At 50.3% G+C, this 16206-nt stretch overlaps 2 long non-coding RNA genes across 2 annotated transcripts; both read right to left on the bottom strand.

Annotated features, from left to right (window-relative positions):
- Window positions 1-313: 313 nt before the first annotated feature.
- LOC309622235 lies at window positions 314-6550 on the bottom strand. The gene is made up of 3 exons (XR_014240617.1): window positions 5513-6550; window positions 4511-4951; window positions 314-550 (listed from the first exon to the last, which is right to left on the bottom strand). It is a non-coding gene; the product is annotated as an uncharacterized lncRNA (long non-coding RNA).
- Window positions 6551-12011: 5461 nt separating this feature from the next.
- On the bottom strand, window positions 12012-13719 carry LOC309622240. Its single transcript, XR_014240622.1, has 2 exons — window positions 13665-13719; window positions 12012-12106 (listed from the first exon to the last, which is right to left on the bottom strand). It is a non-coding gene; the product is annotated as an uncharacterized lncRNA (long non-coding RNA).
- Between the last annotated feature and the right edge of the window lie 2487 nt (window positions 13720-16206).

The following is a 16206-nucleotide window of genomic DNA, read 5'->3' as shown; positions in this document are numbered from 1 at the left end:
TGTTCCCAGGCCACAGGATTCCAGAATACGCCTCAGTCATGTTCCCAGACCACAGGGATCCAGATTCAAACCTCAGTCGTGTTGCCAGGACATAGGGTACCACCATCAAACCTCAGTCATATTCCCAGGCCACAAGTTTCCACAATCCAACCGATTTCATGTTCCCAGGCAACAGGGTACCAGAATCCAAACCGATGTCATGTTCCCAGGCCACAGGATTCCACAATCTAACATCAGTCATGTTCCCAGGCCAATGGTTTTCAGAATCAAACCTCAGTCATATTCCCAGGGCACTTGTTTCCAGAATCAAACCTCAGTCATGTTCGCAGGACACAGGGTTCCAGAATCAAACCTCAGTCATGTTCCCTGGACACAGGTTTCAAAAATAAAACCCCAGTCATGTTCCCAGGCCACAGGGTTCCAGAATCAAGCCTCACTCATATTGCCAGGCCACAGGGTTCCACAATTAAACCTCAGTCATATTCCCAGGCCAAAGGGTTCCAATATCAAACCTCAGTCCTGTTGCCAGGCCACGGTTCCACCATCAAGCCTCAGTCATGTTCCCAAACCTGAGGGTTCCACAATCAAACTTCAGCCATGTTCCCATGCCATAGGGTTCCAGAAACCAATCGATGTCATGTTTCCGGGCCACAGGGTTCCAGAATCAATCCTCAGTTATGTTCTCAGGCTACAGGCTTCCAGAATAAAACCTCAGTCATGTTCCCAGTCCACAGGGTTCCAGAACCAAGCCTCAGTCAGTTTCCCAGGGCACAGTATTCCGCAATCTAAACAGATGTCATGTTCCCAGGCCAAAGGGTTCCACCAGCAAACCTCAGTCCTGTTGCGAGGCCACAGGGTTCCACCATCAAGCCTTAGTCATGTTCCCAAGCCTGAGCGCTCCACAATCTAACCTCAGTCATGACCCCAGTGCACAGGGTTCCACCATCAAACCTCAGTCATGTTGCCAGTCCACAGGTTTCTGCGATCAAACCACATTCAAGTTCCCAGGCCACAGGGTTCCAGAATCAAGCCGCAGTCATGTTGCGAGGCCACAGGGTACCACCATCAAACCTCAGTCATGTTCCCAGGCCACAGGGTTCCTCCATCAAACCTCAATCATGTTCCCAGGACACAGGATTTCAGAATCAAACCAATGTCCAGTTCCCAGGCCATGGGTTGACAGTACCAGGCCTCAGTCATGTTTCCAGGGCCCAGGGTTCCACAATCAAACCTCAGTCATGTTGCCAGTCCACAGGTTTCTGCCATCAAACCTCAGTCAAGTTCCCAGGCCACAGGGTTCCAGAATCAAGCCTCAGTCGTGTTGCCAGGACATAGAGTACCACCATCAAACCTCAGTCATATTCCCAGACCACAGGTTTCCAGAATCCAACTGATTTCATGCTCCCAGGCAACAGGGTACCAGAATCCAAACCGATGTCATGTTCCCAGGCCACAGGATTCCACAATCTAACATCAGTCATGTTCCCAGGCCAATGGTTTCCAGAATCAAACCTCAGTCATATTCCCAGGGCACTTGGTTCCAGAATCAAACCTCAGTCATGTTCCCTGGACACAGGGTTCCAAAATCAAGCCTCACTCATATTCCCAGGCCAGAGGGTTCCACAATTAAACCTCAGTCATATTCCCAGACCAAAGGGTTCCACAATCAAACCTCAGTCCTGTTGCTAGGCCACGGTTCCACCGTCAAGCCTCAGTAATGTTCCCAGGCCATAGTGTTCCAGAATCAAACCTAAGTCTTCTTGCCAGGCCACAGGATTCCACCATCAAACCGCAGTCCTGTTGCCAGGCCACAGGGTTCCAGAATCAAGCCGCAGTCATGTTGCCAGGCCACAAGGTACCACCATCAAACCTCACTCATGTTCCCAGGCCACAGGGTTCCTCCATCAAACCTCAGTCATGTTCCCAGGCCACCGAATTCCACAATCTAACATCAGTCATGTTCCCAGACCAATGGTTTCCAGAATCAAACCTCAATCAGGTTCCCAGGGCACTTGGTTCCAGAATCAAACCAATGTCAAGTTCCCAGGCCATGGGTTTCCAGCACCAGGCCACAGTCATGTTTCCAGGGCACAGGGTTCCACAATCAAACGTCAGTCATGTTGCCAGTCCACAGGTTTCTTCCATCAAACCTCAGTCAAGTTCCCAGGCCACAGGGTTCCAGAATCAAGCCTCCGTCATTTTGCCAGGCCAGAGTGTTCCACCATCAAACCTCACTCATGATCCCAGGACACATATTTCCACAATGAAACCTCAGTCATGTTCCCAGGCCAGAGTGTTCTACAGTCAAACCTAAGTCATCTTGCCAGGCCACAGGATTCCACCATCTAACCTCAGTCCTGTTGCCAGGCCACAGGCTTGCACTATCAAGCCTCAGTCATGTTCCCAAGCCTGAGGGTTCCACAATCAAACCTCTGTCATGTTGCCAGGACACAGGGTTCAACCATCAAACCTCAGTCATGTTCCCGGGCCACAGGATTCCACAATCTAACATCAGTCATGTTCGCAGACCAATGGTTTCCAGAATCAAACCTCAATCATGTTCCCAGGACACAGGGTTCCAGAATCAAACAAAAGTCCAGTTCCCTGGCCATGGGTTTCCAGTACCAGGCCGCAGTCATGTTTCCAGGGCACAGGGTTCCACAATCAAACCTCAGTCATGTTGCCAGTCCACAGGTTTCTGCCATCAAACCTCAGTCAAGTTTGCAGGCCACAGGGTTCCAGAATCAAGTCTCAGTCATTTTGCCAGGCCAGAGTGTTCCACCATCAAACCTCACTCAAGATCCCAGGCCACATATTTCCACAATGAAACCTCAGTCATTTTCACAGGCCACAGGTATCCAGAATCAAACCTCAGTCAAATACTCAGGACACATGGTTCCACATTCAAACCTCAGTCATGTTCCAAGGACACAGGTGTCCAGAATAAAACCTCAGTCATGTTCCCAGTCCACAGGGTTCCAGAATCAAACCGTTCTCATGTTCCCAGGTCACAGGGTTCCAGAATCCACCGATTTCATGTTCCCAGGCCACAGGGTTCCAAAATCAATCCTCAGTTATGTTCCCAGGCCACAGGTTTCCAGAATCAAACCGTTCTCATGTTCCCAGGCCATAGGGTTCCAGAATCCACCGATGTCATGTACCCAGGCCACAGGGTTCCAGAATAAAACCTCAGGCATGTTCCCAGTCCACAGGGTTCCAGAACCAAGCCTCAGTCAGATTCCCAGGGCACAGTATTCCACAATCTAAACAGATGTCATGTTCCCAGGCCACAGGTTTCCAGAATCACGCCTCAGTCATGTTCCCAGGCCACAGGGATCCAGAATCAAACCTCAGTCATGTTGCCAGGACATAGGGTACCACCATCAAACCTCAGTCATATTCCCAGACCACAGGTTTCCAGAATCCAACCGATTTCATGTTCCCAGGCAACAGGGTACCAGAATCGAAACCGATTTCATGTTGCCAGGCCACAGGATTCCACAATCTAACATTACTCATGTTCCCAGGCCAATGGTTTTCAGAATCAAACCTCAGTCATATTCCCAGGGCACTTGGTTCCAGAATCAAACCTCAGTCATGTTCCTAGGCCACAGGGTTCCACATTCAAACCTCAGGCATGTTGCCAGTCCACAGGTTTCTGCGATCAAACCACATTCAAGTTCCCAGGCCACAGGGTTCCAGAATCAAACCTCAGTCATGTTCCCAGGCCACAGGGTTCCACCAGCAAACCTCAGTCCTGTTCCGAGGCCACAGGGTTCCATCATCAAGCCTCAGTCATGTTCCCAGGAAACAGGGTTCCAGATTCAAACCAATGTCATATGCCCAGTGCACAGGGTTCCACCATCAAACCTCAGTCATGTTGCCAGTCCACAGGTTTCTGCGATCAAACCACATTCAAGTTCCCAGGCCACAGGGTTCCAGAATCAAGCCACAGTCATGTTGCCAGGCCAAAGGGTACCACCATTAAACCTCAGTCATGTTCCCAGGCCACAGGTTCCTCCATCAAACCTCAATCATGTTCCCAGGACACAGGATTGCAGAATCAAACCAATGTCAAGTTCCCAGGCCATGGGTTTCCAGTACCAGGCCTCAGTCATGTTTCCAGGGCACAGGGTTCCACAATCAAACCTCAGTCATGTTTCCAGTCCACAGGTTTCTGCCATCAAACCTCAGTACAAGTTCCCAGGCCACAGATTTCCAGAGTCAAACCTCAGTCATATTCCCAGGGCACTTGGTTCCAGAATGAAACCAATGTCAAGTTCCTAGGCCATGGGTTTCCAGCACCAGGCCACAGTCATATTTCCAGGGCACAGGGTTCCACAATCAAACGTCAGTCATGTTGCCAGTCCACAGGTTTCTTCCATCAAACCTCAGTCAAGTTCCCAGGCCACAGGGTTCCAGAATCAAGCCTCCGTCATTTTGCCAGGCCAGAGTGTTCCACCATCAAACCTCACTCATGATCCCAGGACACATATTTCCACAATGAAACCTCAGTCATGTTCCCAGGCCAGAGTGTTCCACAATCAAACCTAAGTCATCTTGCCAGGCCACAGGATTCCACCATCAAACCTCAGTCCTGTTGCCAGGCCACAGGCTTCCTCTATCAAGCCTCAGTCATGTTCCCAAGCCTGAGGGTTCCACAATCAAACCTCAGCCATGTTCCTATGCCACAGGATTCCAGAATCCAACCGATGTCATGTTCCCAGGCCACAGGGTTCCAGAATCAATCCTCAGTTATGTTCCCAGGCTACAGGCTTCCAGCATAAAACCTCACTCATGTTCCCAGGCCACAGGGTTCCAGAACCAAGCCTCAGTCAGGTTCCCAGTGTACAGTATTCCACAATCTAAACAGATGGCATGTTCCCAGTTCACAGGTTTCCAGAATCACGCCTCAGTCATGTTCCCAGGCCACAGGGATCCAGAATCAAACCTCAGTCACGTTGCCAGGCCATAGGGTACAACCATCAAACCTCAGTCATATTCCCAGGCCACAGGTTTCCAGAATCAAAACGATTTCATGTTCCCAGGCAACAGAGTACCAGATTCCAAACTGATGTCATGTTCCCAGGCCACAGGGTTCCACCAGCAAACCTCAGTCCTGTTGCCAGGCCACAGGCTTCCACCATCAAGCCTCAGTCATGTTGCCAGTCCACAGGTTTCAGCGATCAAACCACATTCAAGTTCCCAGGCCACAGGGTTCCAGAATCAAGCCTGAATCATGTTGCCAGGCCACAGGGTACCACCATTAAACCTCAGTCATGTTCCCAGGCCACAGGGTTCCTCCATCAAACCTCACTCATGATCCCAGGCCACATATTTCCACAATGAAACCTCAGTCATTTTCCCATGCCACAGGTATCCAGAATCAAACCTCACTCATATTCCCAGGATACATGGTTCCAGAATCAAACCTCAGTCATGTTCCGAGGCCACAGGGTTCCACATTCAAACCTCAGGCATGTTGCCAGTCCACAGGTTTCTGCGATCAAACCAAATTCAAGTTCCCAGGCCACAGGGTTCCAGAATCAAGCCTCAGTCATGTTCCCAGGCCACAGGGTTCCACCAGCAAACCTCAGTCCTGTTCCGAGGCCACAGGGTTCCATCATCAAGCCTCAGTCATGTTCCCAAGACTGAGCGTTCCACAATCAATCCTCAGGCATGTTGCCAGGCCAAAGGGTTCAACAATTAAACCTCAGTCATGTTCCCAGGAAAGAGGGTTCCTGAATCAAACCAATGTCATGTGCCCAGTGCACAGGGTTCCACCATCAAACCTCAGTCATGTTGCCAGTCCACAGGTTTCTGCGATCAAACCACATTCAAGTTCACAGGCCACAGGGTTCCAGAATCAAGCCTCAGTCATGTTGCCAGGCCACAGGGTACCACCATCAAACCTCAGTCATGTTCCCAGGCAACAGGGTTCCTCCATCAAACCTCAATCATGTTCCCAGGACACAGGATTCCAGAATCAAACCAATGTCAAGTTCCCAGGCCATGGGTTGACAGTACCAGGCCTCAGTCATGTTTCCAGGGCCCAGGGTTCCACAATCAAACCTCAGTCATGTTGCCAGTCCACAGGTTTCTGCCATCAAACCTCAGTCAAGTTCCCAGGCCACAGGGTTCCAGAATCAAGCCTCAGTCGTGTTGCCAGGACATAGGGTACCACCATCAAACCTCAGTCATATTCCCAGACCACAGGTTTCCAGAATCCAACCGATTTCATGTTCCCAGGCAACAGGGTACCAGAATCCAAACCGATGTCATGTTCCCAGGCCACAGGATTCCACAATCTAACATCAGTCATGTTCCCAGGCCAATGGTTTTCAGAATCAAACCTCAGTCATATTCCCAGGGCACTTGGTTCCAGAATCAAACCTCAGTCATGTTCCCAGGACACAGTGATCTAGAATCAAACCTCAGTCATGTTCCCTGGACACAGGGTTCCAAAATCAAGCCTCACTCATATTCCCAGGCCAGAGGGTTCCACAATTAAACCTCAGTCATATTCCCAGACCAAAGGGTTCCACAATCAAACCTCAGTCCTGTTGCCAGGCCACGGTTCCACCGTCAAGCCTCAGTCATGTTCCCAGGCCATAGTGTTCCAGAATCAAACCTAAGTCTTCTTGCCAGGCCACAGGATTCCACCATCAAACCGCAGTCCTGTTGCCAGGCCACAGGGTTCCAGAATCAAGCCGCAGTCATGTTGCCAGGCCACAAGGTACCACTATCAAACCTCACTCATGTTCCCAGGCCACAGGGTTCCTCCATCAAACCTCAGTCATGTTCCCAGGCCACCGAATTCCACAATCTAACATCAGTCATGTTCCCAGACCAATGGTTTCCAGAATCAAACCTCAATCAGGTTCCCAGGGCACTTGGTTCCAGAATCAAACCAATGTCAAGTTCCCAGGCCATGGGTTTCCAGCACCAGGCCACAGTCATGTTTCCAGGGCACAGGGTTCCACAATCAAACGTCAGTCATGTTGCCAGTCCACAGGTTTCTTCCATCAAACCTCAGTCAAGTTCCCAGGCCACAGGGTTCCAGAATCAAGCCTCCGTCATTTTGCCAGGCCAGAGTGTTCCACCATCAAACCTCACTCATGATCCCAGGACACATATTTCCACAATGAAACCTCAGTCATGTTCCCAGGCCAGAGTGTTCTACAGTCAAACCTAAGTCATCTTGCCAGGCCACAGGATTCCACCATCTAACCTCAGTCCTGTTGCCAGGCCACAGGCTTGCACTATCAAGCCTCAGTCATGTTCCCAAGCCTGAGGGTTCCACAATCAAACCTCTGTCATGTTGCCAGGACACAGGGTTCAACCATCAAACCTCAGTCATGTTCCCGGGCCACAGGATTCCACAATCTAACATCAGTCATGTTCGCAGACCAATGGTTTCCAGAATCAAACCTCAATCATGTTCCCAGGACACAGGGTTCCAGAATCAAACAAAAGTCCAGTTCCCTGGCCATGGGTTTCCAGTACCAGGCCGCAGTCATGTTTCCAGGGCACAGGGTTCCACAATCAAACCTCAGTCATGTTGCCAGTCCACAGGTTTCTGCCATCAAACCTCAGTCAAGTTTGCAGGCCACAGGGTTCCAGAATCAAGTCTCAGTCATTTTGCCAGGCCAGAGTGTTCCACCATCAAACCTCACTCAAGATCCCAGGCCACATATTTCCACAATGAAACCTCAGTCATTTTCACAGGCCACAGGTATCCAGAATCAAACCTCAGTCAAATACTCAGGACACATGGTTCCACATTCAAACCTCAGTCATGTTCCAAGGACACAGGTGTCCAGAATAAAACCTCAGTCATGTTCCCAGTCCACAGGGTTCCAGAATCAAACCGTTCTCATGTTCCCAGGTCACAGGGTTCCAGAATCCACCGATTTCATGTTCCCAGGCCACAGGGTTCCAAAATCAATCCTCAGTTATGTTCCCAGGCCACAGGTTTCCAGAATCAAACCGTTCTCATGTTCCCAGGCCATAGGGTTCCAGAATCCACCGATGTCATGTACCCAGGCCACAGGGTTCCAGAATAAAACCTCAGGCATGTTCCCAGTCCACAGGGTTCCAGAACCAAGCCTCAGTCAGATTCCCAGGGCACAGTATTCCACAATCTAAACAGATGTCATGTTCCCAGGCCACAGGTTTCCAGAATCACGCCTCAGTCATGTTCCCAGGCCACAGGGATCCAGAATCAAACCTCAGTCATGTTGCCAGGACATAGGGTACCACCATCAAACCTCAGTCATATTCCCAGACCACAGGTTTCCAGAATCCAACCGATTTCATGTTCCCAGGCAACAGGGTACCAGAATCCAAACCGATTTCATGTTGCCAGGCCACAGGATTCCACAATCTAACATTACTCATGTTCCCAGGCCAATGGTTTTCAGAATCAAACCTCAGTCATATTCCCAGGGCACTTGGTTCCAGAATCAAACCTCAGTCATGTTCGCAGGACACAGGGTTCCAGAATCAAACCTCAGTCATGTTCCCTGGACACAGGTTTCAAAAATAAAACCCCAGTCATGTTCCCAGGCCACAGGGTTCCAGAATCAAGCCTCACTCATATTCCCAGGCCACAGGGTTCCACAATTAAACCTCAGTCATATTCCCAGGCCAAAGGGTTCCAATATCAAACCTCAGTCCTGTTGCCAGGCCACGGTTCCACCATCAAGCCTCAGTCATGTTCCCAGGCCACAGTGTTCCACAATCAAACCTAAGTCATCTTGCCAGGCCACAGGATGCCACCACCAAACCTCAGTCCTGTTGCCAGGCCACAGGGTTCCACCATCAAGGCTCAGTCTTGTTCCCAAGCCTGAGGGTTCCACAATCAAACCTCTTTCATTTTGCCAGGCCACAGGGTTCAACCATCAAACCTCAGTCATGTTCCCAGGAAACAGGGTTCCAGAATCAAACCAATGTCAAGTTCCCAAACACATGGTTCCAGAATCAAGCCTCAGTCATGTTGCCAGGCCACAGGGTACCACCCTCAAACCTCAGTCATGTTCCCAGGCTACAGGGTTCCTCCATCAAACCTCAATCATGTTCCCAGGACACAGGGTTCCAGAATCAAACCAATGACAAGTTCCCAGGCCATGGGTTTCCAGTACCAGGCCTCAGTCATATTTCCAGGGCAGAGGGTTCCACAATCAAACCTCAGTCCTGTTGCCAGGCCACGGTTCTACCATCAAGCCTAAGTCATGTTCCCAGGCCAGAGTGTTCCACAATCAAACCTAAGTCATCTTGCCAGGCCACAGGATTCCACCAGCAAACCGCAGTCCTGTAGCCAGGCCACAGGTTTCTGCCATCAAACCTCAGTCAAGTTCCCAGGACACATGGTTCCAGATTCAAACCTAAGTCATGTTCGCAGGCCACAGGGTTCCAAAATCAAACCTCAGTCATGTTCCCAGGACAAAGGTGTCCAGAACCAAACCTCAGTCATATTCCGAGGGAACAGGGTTCCAGAAACAAAACTCAGTCATGTTGCCAGGCCACAGGTTTCCACCATCAAACCTCAGACATGTTCCCAGGTAACAGGCTTCCAGAATCAAACCGTTCTCATGTTCCCAGGCCACAGGGTTCCAGAATCCACCGATGTCATGTTCACAGGCCACAGGGTTTCAGAATCAATCCTCCGTTATGTTCCCAGGCTACAGGGTTCCAGAATAAATCCTCAGTCATGTTCCCAGTCCACAGGGTTCCATAACCAAGCCTCAGTCAGTTTCCCAGGGCACAGTATTCCACAATCTAAACAGATGTCATGTTCCCAGGCCACAGGATTCCAGAATACGCCTCAGTCATGTTCCCAGACCACAGGGATCCAGATTCAAACCTCAGTCGTGTTGCCAGGACATAGGGTACCACCATCAAACCTCAGTCATATTCCCAGGCCACAAGTTTCCACAATCCAACCGATTTCATGTTCCCAGGCAACAGGGTACCAGAATCCAAACCGATGTCATGTTCCCAGGCCACAGGATTCCACAATCTAACATCACTCATGTTCCCAGGCCAATGGTTTTCAGAATCAAACCTCAGTCATATTCCCAGGGCACTTGGTTCCAGAATCAAACCTCAGTCATGTTCGCAGGACACAGGGTTCCAGAATCAAACCTCAGTCATGTTCCCTGGACACAGGTTTCAAAAATAAAACCCCAGTCATGTTCCCAGGCCACAGGGTTCCAGAATCAAGCCTCACTCATATTGCCAGGCCACAGGGTTCCACAATTAAACCTCAGTCATATTCCCAGGCCAAAGGGTTCCAATATCAAACCTCAGTCCTGTTGCCAGGCCACGGTTCCACCATCAAGCCTCAGTCATGTTCCCAAACCTGAGGGTTCCACAATCAAACTTCAGCCATGTTCCCATGCCATAGGGTTCCAGAAACCAATCGATGTCATGTTTCCGGGCCACAGGGTTCCAGAATCAATCCTCAGTTATGTTCTCAGGCTACAGGCTTCCAGAATAAAACCTCAGTCATGTTCCCAGTCCACAGGGTTCCAGAACCAAGCCTCAGTCAGTTTCCCAGGGCACAGTATTCCGCAATCTAAACAGATGTCATGTTCCCAGGCCAAAGGGTTCCACCAGCAAACCTCAGTCCTGTTGCGAGGCCACAGGGTTCCACCATCAAGCCTTAGTCATGTTCCCAAGCCTGAGCGCTCCACAATCTAACCTCAGTCATGACCCCAGTGCACAGGGTTCCACCATCAAACCTCAGTCATGTTGCCAGTCCACAGGTTTCTGCGATCAAACCACATTCAAGTTCCCAGGCCACAGGGTTCCAGAATCAAGCCGCAGTCATGTTGCGAGGCCACAGGGTACCACCATCAAACCTCAGTCATGTTCCCAGGCCACAGGGTTCCTCCATCAAACCTCAATCATGTTCCCAGGACACAGGATTTCAGAATCAAACCAATGTCCAGTTCCCAGGCCATGGGTTGACAGTACCAGGCCTCAGTCATGTTTCCAGGGCCCAGGGTTCCACAATCAAACCTCAGTCATGTTGCCAGTCCACAGGTTTCTGCCATCAAACCTCAGTCAAGTTCCCAGGCCACAGGGTTCCAGAATCAAGCCTCAGTCGTGTTGCCAGGACATAGGGTACCACCATCAAACCTCAGTCATATTCCCAGACCACAGGTTTCCAGAATCCAACCGATTTCATGTTCCCAGGCAACAGGGTACCAGAATCCAAACCGATGTCATGTTCCCAGGCCACAGGATTCCACAATCTAACATCAGTCATGTTCCCAGGCCAATGGTTTTCAGAATCAAACCTCAGTCATATTCCCAGGGCACTTGGTTCCAGAATCAAACCTCAGTCATGTTCCCAGGCCATAGTGTTCCAGAATCAAACCTAAGTCTTCTTGCCAGGCCACAGGATTCCACCATCAAACCGCAGTCCTGTTGCCAGGCCACAGGGTTCCAGAATCAAGCCGCAGTCATGTTGCCAGGCCACAAGGTACCACCATCAAACCTCACTCATGTTCCCAGGCCACAGGGTTCCTCCATCAAACCTCAGTCATGTTCCCAGGCCACCGAATTCCACAATCTAACATCAGTCATGTTCCCAGACCAATGGTTTCCAGAATCAAACCTCAATCAGGTTCCCAGGGCACTTGGTTCCAGAATCAAACCAATGTCAAGTTCCCAGGCCATGGGTTTCCAGCACCAGGCCACAGTCATGTTTCCAGGGCACAGGGTTCCACAATCAAACGTCAGTCATGTTGCCAGTCCACAGGTTTCTTCCATCAAACCTCAGTCAAGTTCCCAGGCCACAGGGTTCCAGAATCAAGCCTCCGTCATTTTGCCAGGCCAGAGTGTTCCACCATCAAACCTCACTCATGATCCCAGGACACATATTTCCACAATGAAACCTCAGTCATGTTCCCAGGCCAGAGTGTTCTACAGTCAAACCTAAGTCATCTTGCCAGGCCACAGGATTCCACCATCTAACCTCAGTCCTGTTGCCAGGCCACAGGCTTGCACTATCAAGCCTCAGTCATGTTCCCAAGCCTGAGGGTTCCACAATCAAACCTCTGTCATGTTGCCAGGACACAGGGTTCAACCATCAAACCTCAGTCATGTTCCCGGGCCACAGGATTCCACAATCTAACATCAGTCATGTTCGCAGACCAATGGTTTCCAGAATCAAACCTCAATCATGTTCCCAGGACACAGGGTTCCAGAATCAAACAAAAGTCCAGTTCCCTGGCCATGGGTTTCCAGTACCAGGCCGCAGTCATGTTTCCAGGGCACAGGGTTCCACAATCAAACCTCAGTCATGTTGCCAGTCCACAGGTTTCTGCCATCAAACCTCAGTCAAGTTTGCAGGCCACAGGGTTCCAGAATCAAGTCTCAGTCATTTTGCCAGGCCAGAGTGTTCCACCATCAAACCTCACTCAAGATCCCAGGCCACATATTTCCACAATGAAACCTCAGTCATTTTCACAGGCCACAGGTATCCAGAATCAAACCTCAGTCAAATACTCAGGACACATGGTTCCACATTCAAACCTCAGTCATGTTCCAAGGACACAGGTGTCCAGAATAAAACCTCAGTCATGTTCCCAGTCCACAGGGTTCCAGAATCAAACCGTTCTCATGTTCCCAGGTCACAGGGTTCCAGAATCCACCGATTTCATGTTCCCAGGCCACAGGGTTCCAAAATCAATCCTCAGTTATGTTCCCAGGCCACAGGTTTCCAGAATCAAACCGTTCTCATGTTCCCAGGCCATAGGGTTCCAGAATCCACCGATGTCATGTACCCAGGCCACAGGGTTCCAGAATAAAACCTCAGGCATGTTCCCAGTCCACAGGGTTCCAGAACCAAGCCTCAGTCAGATTCCCAGGGCACAGTATTCCACAATCTAAACAGATGTCATGTTCCCAGGCCACAGGTTTCCAGAATCACGCCTCAGTCATGTTCCCAGGCCACAGGGATCCAGAATCAAACCTCAGTCATGTTGCCAGGACATAGGGTACCACCATCAAACCTCAGTCATATTCCCAGACCACAGGTTTCCAGAATCCAACCGATTTCATGTTCCCAGGCAACAGGGTACCAGAATCCAAACCGATTTCATGTTGCCAGGCCACAGGATTCCACAATCTAACATTACTCATGTTCCCAGGCCAATGGTTTTCAGAATCAAACCTCAGTCATATTCCCAGGGCACTTGGTTCCAGAATCAAACCTCAGTCATGTTCGCAGGACACAGGGTTCCAGAATCAAACCTCAGTCATGTTCCCTGGACACAGGTTTCAAAAATAAAACCCCAGTCATGTTCCCAGGCCACAGGGTTCCAGAATCAAGCCTCACTCATATTCCCAGGCCACAGGGTTCCACAATTAAACCTCAGTCATATTCCCAGGCCAAAGGGTTCCAATATCAAACCTCAGTCCTGTTGCCAGGCCACGGTTCCACCATCAAGCCTCAGTCATGTTCCCAGGCCACAGTGTTCCACAATCAAACCTAAGTCATCTTGCCAGGCCACAGGATGCCACCACCAAACCTCAGTCCTGTTGCCAGGCCACAGGGTTCCACCATCAAGGCTCAGTCTTGTTCCCAAGCCTGAGGGTTCCACAATCAAACCTCTTTCATTTTGCCAGGCCACAGGGTTCAACCATCAAACCTCAGTCATGTTCCCAGGAAACAGGGTTCCAGAATCAAACCAATGTCAAGTTCCCAAACACATGGTTCCAGAATCAAGCCTCAGTCATGTTGCCAGGCCACAGGGTACCACCCTCAAACCTCAGTCATGTTCCCAGGCTACAGGGTTCCTCCATCAAACCTCAATCATGTTCCCAGGACACAGGGTTCCAGAATCAAACCAATGACAAGTTCCCAGGCCATGGGTTTCCAGTACCAGGCCTCAGTCATATTTCCAGGGCAGAGGGTTCCACAATCAAACCTCAGTCCTGTTGCCAGGCCACGGTTCTACCATCAAGCCTAAGTCATGTTCCCAGGCCAGAGTGTTCCACAATCAAACCTAAGTCATCTTGCCAGGCCACAGGATTCCACCAGCAAACCGCAGTCCTGTAGCCAGGCCACAGGTTTCTGCCATCAAACCTCAGTCAAGTTCCCAGGACACATGGTTCCAGATTCAAACCTAAGTCATGTTCGCAGGCCACAGGGTTCCAAAATCAAACCTCAGTCATGTTCCCAGGACAAAGGTGTCCAGAACCAAACCTCAGTCATATTCCGAGGGAACAGGGTTCCAGAAACAAAACTCAGTCATGTTGCCAGGCCACAGGTTTCCACCATCAAACCTCAGACATGTTCCCAGGTAACAGGCTTCCAGAATCAAACCGTTCTCATGTTCCCAGGCCACAGGGTTCCAGAATCCACCGATGTCATGTTCACAGGCCACAGGGTTTCAGAATCAATCCTCCGTTATGTTCCCAGGCTACAGGGTTCCAGAATAAATCCTCAGTCATGTTCCCAGTCCACAGGGTTCCATAACCAAGCCTCAGTCAGTTTCCCAGGGCACAGTATTCCACAATCTAAACAGATGTCATGTTCCCAGGCCACAGGATTCCAGAATACGCCTCAGTCATGTTCCCAGACCACAGGGATCCAGATTCAAACCTCAGTCGTGTTGCCAGGACATAGGGTACCACCATCAAACCTCAGTCATATTCCCAGGCCACAAGTTTCCACAATCCAACCGATTTCATGTTCCCAGGCAACAGGGTACCAGAATCCAAACCGATGTCATGTTCCCAGGCCACAGGATTCCACAATCTAACATCACTCATGTTCCCAGGCCAATGGTTTTCAGAATCAAACCTCAGTCATATTCCCAGGGCACTTGGTTCCAGAATCAAACCTCAGTCATGTTCGCAGGACACAGGGTTCCAGAATCAAACCTCAGTCATGTTCCCTGGACACAGGTTTCAAAAATAAAACCCCAGTCATGTTCCCAGGCCACAGGGTTCCAGAATCAAGCCTCACTCATATTGCCAGGCCACAGGGTTCCACAATTAAACCTCAGTCATATTCCCAGGCCAAAGGGTTCCAATATCAAACCTCAGTCCTGTTGCCAGGCCACGGTTCCACCATCAAGCCTCAGTCATGTTCCCAAACCTGAGGGTTCCACAATCAAACTTCAGCCATGTTCCCATGCCATAGGGTTCCAGAAACCAATCGATGTCATGTTTCCGGGCCACAGGGTTCCAGAATCAATCCTCAGTTATGTTCTCAGGCTACAGGCTTCCAGAATAAAACCTCAGTCATGTTCCCAGTCCACAGGGTTCCAGAACCAAGCCTCAGTCAGTTTCCCAGGGCACAGTATTCCGCAATCTAAACAGATGTCATGTTCCCAGGCCAAAGGGTTCCACCAGCAAACCTCAGTCCTGTTGCGAGGCCACAGGGTTCCACCATCAAGCCTTAGTCATGTTCCCAAGCCTGAGCGCTCCACAATCTAACCTCAGTCATGACCCCAGTGCACAGGGTTCCACCATCAAACCTCAGTCATGTTGCCAGTCCACAGGTTTCTGCGATCAAACCACATTCAAGTTCCCAGGCCACAGGGTTCCAGAATCAAGCCGCAGTCATGTTGCGAGGCCACAGGGTACCACCATCAAACCTCAGTCATGTTCCCAGGCCACAGGGTTCCTCCATCAAACCTCAATCATGTTCCCAGGACACAGGATTTCAGAATCAAACCAATGTCCAGTTCCCAGGCCATGGGTTGACAGTACCAGGCCTCAGTCATGTTTCCAGGGCCCAGGGTTCCACAATCAAACCTCAGTCATGTTGCCAGTCCACAGGTTTCTGCCATCAAACCTCAGTCAAGTTCCCAGGCCACAGGGTTCCAGAATCAAGCCTCAGTCGTGTTGCCAGGACATAGGGTACCACCATCAAACCTCAGTCATATTCCCAGACCACAGGTTTCCAGAATCCAACTGATTTCATGCTCCCAGGCAACAGGGTACCAGAATCCAAACCGATGTCATGTTCCCAGGCCACAGGATTCCACCATCAAACCGCAGTCCTGTTGCCAGGCCACAGGGTTCCAGAATCAAGCCGCAGTCATGTTGCCAGGCCACAAGGTACCACCATCAAACCTCACTCATGTTCCCAGGCCACAGGGTTCCTCCATCAAACCTCAGTCATGTTCCCAGGCCACCGAATTCCACAATCTAACATCAGTCATGTTCCCAGACCAATGG

This window comes from Balaenoptera borealis (assembly GCF_965194805.1).
Source record: "Balaenoptera borealis genome assembly, contig: HAP1_SCAFFOLD_1868, whole genome shotgun sequence".
In the NCBI taxonomy this organism is placed as follows: domain Eukaryota; kingdom Metazoa; phylum Chordata; class Mammalia; order Artiodactyla; family Balaenopteridae; genus Balaenoptera; species Balaenoptera borealis.
The sequence above is the reverse complement of the archived record's forward strand: the minus strand, read 5'-3'. Positions and strand labels throughout refer to the sequence as shown.